Below are 10,626 nucleotides of genomic sequence, written 5' to 3' on the forward strand. Positions count from 1 at the left end.
GCTGGCTTGCAGGCATGCCAATCTATGGCTTTTTGTAGGGCTTGCTGACAAACCACTTCAATATTAGCCATATTTCCGGGGGGAGGGGAGGGGGAGGGATAATTATTTTGACCATCCTTCAAATTTAAATTGGATGTCTTCAAATTTTGTAGACACAGAGGAGGATTATCATCCCATGGAATGGCCTATTGGGTCCTCTATGTGATGGAGCTACACAAAGCAGGACTGTAAAATATCTGAAACACAAACAACAGCTGAAATAGTTAGAAATCCTGCAAGCTCCATTAAAAAAAAACAACAACAATCATCAAAATGAATTTCAGACTAACATTTATTGCAATTTACAAGAAATGAAACAGTCTTTGTTGCAACATAATTGAATCTAATACTTACAAGGGAATACTAAAAATGACATTCTTATGAATGCTACTTGTAAAATCATACTGATAACATAATTTAAGGCATCTGATGCAAAATTGCTAGCTGTTTCACTGGGAAATCCCCTGTACACTGCAGACCACTCATAATTGTCAGCCCATTTACTTCTCATCCCAGCTTTGTCAAGCCAGAAGTACTCTACAAATTGAAATGTTCCTTTCACACATCTGATGTAATCAAAGTTTGAAACCCTACATAACTACCAAACCTAGCACAACATTGTCTCTTTCCATGCTGCAGAATATAACACCTTCAAGAAACAACACAAACTGTTTCCTCCTTTATAGACGAGCACACCTAAACAGGGCTGCTGCTTTGCATCTCGTCCAAAGAATGTGAGTTTCCAGCATCCTGCAATAGAAAAGATGCAACATTCAAACTCTGCAGTCCAAGATGAGCTCCTGGTAAAACACTCAGTGCCCAGCTACTTGTACAATGAGGGCAAGGCCTAGAAACTGGTATGTTTAGGGAATTTGTACAAGTATATAACAGTCATGTTCTTAAACACATATTTGACTGCAGGAACACAATTTTCAAGTCTTTCTTGGTGCATCAATAATCTGACATGACTGCTCAGGGCAAGTCTCTCAGTATGACAAAGATAGCTCTTACAAGTTACTGTCAATGTCATAGGCTTGCTGCAACAGTGCACTGGCAAAAAGTGTGTGAAACTACGGAGTGAATTTCACGATAATGAATTTCAATTCAAGAATATCAAAATGATTATTACAAGACAAGATATATCAGAGTCACAGTGCAATGTCCTTTTGAGACTTGCAAAGAAGTTAGACCTTTGAGAAAGCATTTATCACTCTGGCTATGCAACCCTCATCATTGATGATATACTTCACATGTATTAGTTTGAAATAAGTAAATGAGGCTCCATTAACTGTAACTTTTGTCTACTTCTTCAGTATTTCAGTACTGTTTATCAACTACAATTTCTTGGTCTACTTTCCACAGCATACTAAAATGCCAAGTTTTATAGCCTGTATATTTGATCATTTTTATAATTGACTAATGAAGTCTTGTACGGCCCTAAATAAATTTTCAACAATAACAATGCTACATGTACATACTGTATTGAGTAGCTAAACATTGGGGATTTCATCATGCTTCAATGACTTGAATGGGAAACTGCAGTTGATAAGCAGAACAATTGTACTGGACTGTTCACACACTAGGTACATGGATGTAAATGCAGCTGTGCTAGTTATTTTTCTGACTATGCTATACTGGGGATATTATTTTAATAGCTGGTAGTCTCTGTTGCTTCTCAGGGCTGGTACAGCTGTGTGTACATCCCTGAACCAGCCCTCTGAAGGTAACAGGTTGTATGAATTTTCAAGTGTAGTGTTACACAATGTCCATGCACTGAATCTGACAGTAATCAAATCCAGCATGTTGAAAGCTCAATCAGCTGTAACTTTTAGCAATTTCCAAGTAATTTTATTTTGTGCAAAAAAACTGCAGTTTCTTGTTCTACTTCTTAAGGCATGATGAGTGTCAAACATACATTATCAACCCAGTTCATATGTGCATATTTAGCATTGTTACTGTTGAAAATCAAATTTCAGTCTGGAATACACCCTTTGTGCCTGTCCTGAGGGGACATGGAACTATGGGAAAATACTAACCGGACGTGCGGTAAACATACGACCTATACTTTAACATGGAAAGGTGCAATTTTCTTGTTGTAGCATAAATATGCATTTCATATTTCACCTCACTTTTTCCGCTCGAAAATTGCACCGTTCTGTGTTAAAGTATAGAAGTCGTCATATGTTTTACCACACTTCCGTTTAGTATTTTCCCATAGTTCCATGCCCCCTGGCGACAGGCGCAAAGGCTATATAGAACTCATTTGTCAACAACAACAATGGTTGTTAAACATGTACACAGTACACTGTCAAGCAGAATATTGGTATTCATGAGACTGTTATATAGCTATCAAAACTGCAGTTTGTACACACAACAATGAAGATTCAAAATTGCTAAAATTTACAGCCAATGTGCCTTTACTAATTTGCACAGAATTATGGTAACAAATTTTTCAACAAGCAATACTTACGTCAAAACCATAACCATTTGTCCAACTGCAGTTTTTCCACAAAAGACACTCTTGAGAACCGAGAAGTTTGATGCCTGTTTAACAATCAGGAAAATGGTAAATTATGTCAATTCTATTCTACTTCTATACATCAGACTAAGATTCAATATCATAAACTAGGTGCATGCAAGTGCCTCCCCTCATGTGATTGATTATTATACACCTGCTTCTGTAACCTATTGAGTTTCGTTGTACAGTAAGTTTCAGTATCAGAGGATGCAGAGTCAAATAACTTTGTGGCGCAGTACAATAACATTTGGTGTCATTGGACGCTATTTGACATTTGCCCTCAAAAAACCTTTACGTCAGTGCAGGGAAAAAGGAGAGATGATTTTAAATTTTTAACAAAAAGTATACTTCTAAACATTCAGTACTTCACAACGTTACTAGTGGTGAATCAAAACCCTGTGAATTAGAGTTAAATTATGCTGCTGACCTACAATTTCTATCATGTACACTGTGCTGCGCAGGTTTGAGTTTAGTTGACACGCTGAATGTGTTCTCAGTTTGCTTGCAATCGCCTGGTGAAGTATGTGACGGGCATCCCAAAAACACTTTGACTTTTTGCGGAAAAATTGGACCAAAAAAGGTGTATAATAATAATGCTATTCACAAAATACCGAGATTTATGTCCTTGTACATCGTACGCTTTAGCATTGTCCGAGAGGCGTAGCATCGAGGACAATACCTCTGCTGCACGATGTACTCGGACATAAATCCCAGAATTTTGTGAACAACCTTAAATTACAATAATAAGTGTAATGCTTATCATGTATGTTGTGTGACTACGACAAAGATATGTCACAGATATGTAATAACAGCTGAAATTTGAACAAAACCCACATTGTTAGAGTAATATGTGGAAATATGAGGAACATTCACGCCTAACATGATTATTATCGCTGCACACAACTATATTTGATCACCTTTTATATCCACTTTCTGAGTTCCACCATATCTGAGGGCAGAGTCTTCATTCTGTTTCCACATTGTGCTCAGAGAATCCATTGTTAATTTGTGGAGCTGAAGGCATTTTCTGTATCAAGTATATCATGCCCTGGACCATCTGTTGAAAAAGAAACAAATAAGTATCTATTACCAGTAAGTGGAAGTCAATGGTCAACATTTGTACGTGAAGTTATTTGCTGGAAATGAATCACTTTAGTATGTACCTGTCTTGAATGACAAGATGGCTCACAGGATTTGTGTAAACAATGACTTTGAAGGACCCAAGTTAAAATCAAGCTGTGGAAACATAAAGTTGCCTTGAATAACAGAATCAACCATTACGTCATTTCGGACAAATGATTTGTGAGGTATGTTTGTCTGTATTAAATCATCTAAGTTGCCAGGTCGAGGTTATTATCAACATAACCAAGAAATATCATTCATGAAACAGTCTAGTTTTGTTATTGAAAGAATGGTATGAGGATACCTGCATCTACACCATGGCAAGTCAGTTTGCCGTCATGAAAGCCATACAAACACCGTATAAAAGGGACACACACACATCAGGCCCATTTGTTACATCCTTGGCAATCATCATTGATATGAATATATGCACTAGCTGCAAAATTTGAAGCGCTACGGTGAGGCGGTTGGGGAGTTTTGGTTTTAGCGACCTCACTCACCAGTAGCACTACAATGCCGACGGCCGTGTAGAGTTCCACCACATACATGAAATTAATAGCACATCCCACTGGACGAGGCGTGTTGATGTGAAATGCTACATATTTGCTGAATTTGGTCGTACCGATTTATCACTACTGAAGACAAACACTACACAACACTAACCTTGTCGTTTATGGGGTTTGGAATTTGTTCAAACATGTCGATCGCGTTCCATAAACCATGGATGTAAATTTTTTTTACATCCATTGACTGAGCGTAGGGCATCCGTGTTTCACTAAGCCGCCTGTACCGGAAGTTGAATGGCGGCTCCCAGAAATGTTTTCGGAACGCAATCGAAGTGTTTGAACAAATTCAAGCCCGGTTTAAATTAATGACTTTGCACATCTTACACGGAATATAACACGGAATAAAGCTTACTTGCCTCAAATTCCAAAGACGTCGGTTCTTTCTTTCTACCTCCATGCACAGATCTAGCGGGACTGTGCTCCATCGAGTGACTCGATGCATGGTTGAACGAATGAACACAAATACATGTAGTTTCGCTGTACATAACATGTTCTTCCAAAGTCATATTTCGTCGGTGATGGAAGCCATTGCTGTCGACTGTTATATGGGAAATTTTGGAGGTAAACTGACGGGGACTGCCGTAGTTCGGAAAGGACTTCGAAAGGTTGGACGATCGTAGACTGCGTAGAGTACTGTCTCGGCTGCACTGCATCTCGGCTGTGGCTTGGCGCGCAGACAGAGGAATTCATTCGCCACTCCCTTTGAAGTGAAGGGGTGAGGATTCCACTAGCCAGCGGCACTTTAAGAGTACGATCAATCAGCAAGTACAATAATTCTTACATATGTCACGGTGATATAATATCTATAACGAAGTTCACATTGACTCGGGGAATCATTGTGTAAAATTGAACTATGTTAAAGCGTAATGTTAAAAAGGGTGAACCGTGGGTCAAAGGTTACGTAATGACCGCGACCGTTGACTTTATTGAAACACGTCACGCGTGGACACACGTATACGTAACGCTCTAAATTATCATCAGCGGTGATCTGGCTTGCATATTTTTGGCACGTCATGAGCCATAAATTATTGTGGTTTTTACTTTCGTTGTTCTCGCGGGAAATGCAGACAGTCCGACCTATAGGCCCTACATTTATTTTTGCATGTTAATGAAAGAAAAATGACGTCATTTGCGATCAACACTATTTCAGTATTGTCAATTAATTCCTTCAAATTATTGTTTTGATATTTATGTACCCGCATACTTGAAGCAAGTTCATATCTTATGTTCAATTGAAAACATCCCAAAATTGTACAGTACGACAAAATTAAAGCTAATCAATCTGTCGCACTGAATGCAGGCATTGATGCGCACCGTCCTCGCTGTTATCAATGTAGTGACGTGATGTACGATTCTGGTTTAGATATTAACCAGTGACTGTCATGACAATGGCTTGAAAACAGGCCGATTAATTTCAAGTGCATGGATGGTTTAAACTTAAACCATGCTCACAAAGTTGCCACTTGTGGTTGGTTTAAAGATGAGCCAATGAATTTGTCGGTATATAAGCAAACCAAAGATGCGAGTGGATCAAATTTAAACCAATGAGATTAGACTATGAAAGGCTTAAAAAGAAGCCATTCGGCTTAAATTTATGCCATGACGGGCTTGATAATAAGCCACCCATGTATTGGTATGAATACATGCCATTCATACTCTTTGTGGTGGCGTGACTGCAAACCAAAAAATCTTAGTGGATTGCGGGCAAACCGAAATATTTCAACTGGTTCACCCGCAAGCCACATACAAACAAGTGGTTATATTTCAAGCCAGAAGAATTTGCAGTGTAGTGTTAGGATACATCATGTTGAGTTGTCTCCACTCCATGTTGGCGCCTCCTGTTCCGGCTTCATAGAGATTATAGAGTTTATAGCGTTTGACAAGCCAGGTCACTCTTGTCTTTCGACATTCCTTTGTTTAGTCGAGTTTGACGCCTTTTTCTTAGGTTTCTGTTTTCTCTTGCTCATTCCTTCTTGTACAATATCCCTTGCACTACCTGTAAAATATTTTCTGCATTTTTAATGTCCCCCTTTGTCTTTTTCCTTCTTGTTATCTTACCAAGTGCTACTTCTTTCCCGATCTTCTTCGGCTCTTTTGACCTTGTTTTTTGCTGTGTTAATTAGATTTTATTGCTCATTCTGTTGTTACAGTTTAGCTTTTTAGTTATCAGGGTTTGGCCACCAGTTCACATTGCTACTCTCATTCTTCTTGATAAGCTACTTTAGTCTTGCAAGCTGCTAGTTGCAACATGGATATTAGTTATCCTCTCCATCACGGTTTTTCTCTTCGTAACATTGCAATTTGGAAACTAACATCGTACCGATCGCCAGATTAGGTATTCCGATGTTCTGTGTGTATGACTCAGAAGGAAAATTACATCTCTCAACAGAGGCTCTGTGAGATTGTACGAGATTTTGTGAGTGTGAAATCGGGGCCAGGTAGTCAACACGTTGAGGAGTTGCTGCGAGGGTGCCTATACGAGTATTATTGAGTACCATTGAGGGTGTACGTGTAGATAAATACGATAAAACTAATTTCCCTCAGGCAGGGAGGGTTATCAGGTGCCAAATGTAAAAAAAAAATACCAAAACCACGCTTATTTTACAGTTAGAACGGCTGGAATATATATATATATATATATATATATATATATATATATATATATATATATATATATATATATATATATATATATATAATATATATATATATATATATAAACAGATTACTTCAAGTACAAAGTAAGGAAATCTAATACTTAAGGTTCATGCATCTTGCAATCTTCTATCTGAGGATTGCAAGATGCATGAAACTTAAGTAATAGATTTCATTACTTGTACTTGAAGTAATCTGTTTACATTCAATACTATTATTTGACATTTTATTTTTGTCCAGCCGATATTTTGACAATTGTCAACAATAATATTCAATACTGTGTAAAATATCTTCTCCTGACACTATAAATTTCAACACAATAGATAAGAATACAAAACATTCCGGTATTCTTGACGAAATATAATGAAATATTACCTAATATTACAGGTATTGTCCAAAAAACATTTTGTTTTGGCCAAGATAAAAAGTCCCTGACATCTTAAAATATATCATGTGTTACTGATTTACCTGGTAAGCTTTGCAGCGCTGCTTGTCTGGAGATTTCATCTTTGTTTCTTTAATGTTCTTTTCGACAATTGTCCACAATAATCGAATTTTGGGAAAATATCATATGAAATATTACCAAAGATGACAGTTATTGTTTCGAACACAATTTGTTTTGGCCAAGATAAAAAGTCCCTGAGATCATGAAATATATCCTGTGTTACTTATTTACCGTGTCAGCTTTGCAACTGTGCTTCTTGTCTGGAGTGCTCATCTTTGTTACTTCATGTTCTTTTCGACAATTTTCCACAATAATCGAATTTTGGGAAAGATCATTCAAGATCATTGAAATGATTTTTCGAAGAGCAATGTTTGAGTAATTAGTTAGCATGAAAAAGTAAAACTAGCATAATTAGCAAGACTGACGAAAACTGGTCAATGATGAGCTACAGTAAACTTCAACATTACTTTAAGTGGTGTGTTTGTTTTTATTCAGCAGTAACGTCCAGCCCAGGCAAGCAATGATTGACACCATGATTACAATAGTTCATGTGTTCATCAGATATTTTCCATTATCCTTCGCGTAAGGACTGCATTATTTGATAATTCAATAACAACAATTCTATAACTTGAACAATGTTACATTTGCATGGGATCAATGCATTACAAACTTACCAGTTGTAGCACTATGTTCCCTCTTGAATTTGCATACACTTTCTTTCAGTTGTTCTTTATCCATATATTCGAACAACTGTACAAGCAAATCTAAATTGTTGCTATCTATATCACCACGTTCCTTTAAGTGATGGAAGACATCTATTGCACTTCTTAGCTTATCCGTGCCTTCCTTTGACATCCGTCGTCCTCTGAGTAGGTCCTTCATTTCATCGACATCGTCCTCATTCAAGCTTTTTGCCAGGTTTCCGAACAAGATATTCAGGGGGTTGATGGTACTTTTCTGTGGAGCAACTGCAATGATCAGGGATTATAAAGATTTACTGATTCTATTAACAATTACACTGAGATATAAACTGGTATCTTTGAAGGGTTCCACTGTGTAAAATATCTTGTCCTGAGAATTCGAATTGCAGCACAATTGAGAAAAATACAAAACATTCTGGTTTTTCTTAAAGGAATATAAAATATTACCAAAGATGACAGTTATTGTTCCCAACACAATTTGTTTTGGCAAATATAAAAAACCCTGAGATCCTAAAATATTTCTTGTGTTACTGATTTACGTGATGAGCTTTGCAACTGTGCTTCTTGTCTGGAGTGCTCATCTTTGTTACTTTCATTTTCCTTTCGACAATTATGCACAAAAATCGAACTTTGGAAAAGATCAAGACAATTTACAGTTTACTTTAAAATCATTAAAATGTTTTCTTAAAAATTAATGTTTGATTATTTAGTTCCCATGAAAAAGTAAAAATATCATTAGTAAGACTGACGAAAACTGGGTCAATAATGAGCTGCAGTACACTTCAACATCACTGTAAGTGGTGTATTTATTTTTATTCAGCGGTAACGTCGCCCTCAGACAAGCACTGATTGACACCATGATTACAATAGGTCGTGTGTTCATCAGATGTTTCCTATTATCCTTTGCGTATGGACTGCATTATTTGATAATTAAAGAGGCACTCCCACTTGGTGACATTTTAAAAACTCATTTTTTAATGCCAACAGTCGATATTTGGCATGGCGGCTGCGCGCGGATCGCGAGATATCGATAAAAACATGTCCTCAAAAAAATAAAGTTTGAATTCCGGTGGCCCACCTGAATTCAGCTTCCGAACATAGAACGTTCGGCACTGGAGCCATTGTCAACTAAGCTATGGAGTACGAGTCTGCGCTGTACTGCTGTACGCCACAGCAGTACCACTCGCGTCGGTGAGCGGTCATGTTCCGTTGGAGAAAGCCGATTCCTACTGACTCGGCATAAAAAACGAAAAACAAAGTTTGCTGATTCCACCAGAATTCGCATAGGTGACTAGCACAGATAGGTGCGGTTGATACATGATATGCATAGTGGCCGCCGTGTGGTATGCGCGCATACCAAGCGGCGGCCGCTATGTATCGAACCACGCGTAACTGTATGGCAGACAACAAATTGTAGTCATCAGAGGCAACTTATATTTTACACGTAAAAACTGATATCTATGTGGTATTGTTTAAAAATTTAATACAACTGATTGAGAATAATGAAAACGACAAAAACTAAGGAGAAGTTTAAAAAAGAATTAGGGCATTGATAATGATGTATATTAAGTGATCTCAGTAGGATGCGTCGTTGCGTCATTCGAACGTTTTTGGACTCCTTCGAATATCGTCAATTATCATACATGCTATGCCTGTATTGCCATTCTCCTATTGTTTAGACGGTACTAGTATGAACCCGTATTTTAACTAGTGAAAATACGAATTATATTTTCACTGTAACCGAACTACTTACAGCTACGCGTACGCGTGACCTTCACTGGGATGATACATGTAAAACTGCTGAGCGAATAGACTTGTGACACTCCGAAACGTCATGATCATTGTGAATGTGATTATGGTCAAAATTTTGTTGTTTGCAGTCAGTTCATGGGCACTGCACTTAGGTACAAGTACAGTTGTACCAAAAACATAGAAGCGAACGCATTGAAAAAATGTATGTTTTGCTGACCCGACACTGTCATCGTTCACGGCTAGTCCCATACGGTGGTGTTTTCATGTCGTCTACTCTGCGCTGCCGAAGATTACGATCTCGGTTGACAGAACCGCTATATGAAAAGTTTCCTGTTGACGAGTTTAAGTATCTGAGTGGTGAATTACATCGTTTACTGCCATAAATGAGCCACAAAAATCCAACCGCACTAAAAATACTCGCGACAGACGATGATATTATATTCCCGATTTTTAAAGGTCTGTCAGTGAGATTCACAGGTCATGATTGTGCCCGTGGCACTGGTGTGGGTTCGGAGACAATGTAAGATACTAGGGAAAGAAAATTTCGTTTACGTTGTCATGAAAGAAAATTAGTTTTATTTAGGCAAGCCAGTAAGGAAAATATACGAGCAGACGATGGAAATACCTTTGAAATGTTTTATTCGTACAGCAACAAAATCACGAACGAGTTACGACGCTACAGCTTACAGTGTACTCACTTCACGTTTTCCCTAATCCGCTCACAAATTCCTTTCTAAGATGGTAAATTCGGCATATTTGACGACTGAGGACATGTATAATTCTTGGAGATAAACTGACTGGTGCGGCTATTATATCCACTGTGCATTC

The 10,626-nt window shown here is 37.8% G+C and overlaps 1 long non-coding RNA gene across 2 annotated transcripts; it reads right to left on the bottom strand.

Moving 5' to 3' along the window:
* Nucleotides 1–313: 313 nt before the first annotated feature.
* On the bottom strand, nucleotides 314–4,922 carry LOC139128849 (uncharacterized). 2 transcript variants are annotated; one of them, XR_011551428.1, is made up of 4 exons: nucleotides 4,602–4,922; nucleotides 3,475–3,614; nucleotides 2,510–2,583; nucleotides 314–789 (listed from the first exon to the last, which is right to left on the bottom strand). It is a non-coding gene; the product is annotated as an uncharacterized lncRNA (long non-coding RNA). The 2 variants fall into 2 exon arrangements; XR_011551429.1 differs by lacking the exon at nucleotides 2,510–2,583.
* Between the last annotated feature and the right edge of the window lie 5,704 nt (nucleotides 4,923–10,626).

The sequence above is a fragment of the Ptychodera flava genome, unplaced genomic scaffold, assembly GCF_041260155.1.
Source record: "Ptychodera flava strain L36383 unplaced genomic scaffold, AS_Pfla_20210202 Scaffold_74__1_contigs__length_588402_pilon, whole genome shotgun sequence".
NCBI classification, from domain to species: domain Eukaryota; kingdom Metazoa; phylum Hemichordata; class Enteropneusta; family Ptychoderidae; genus Ptychodera; species Ptychodera flava.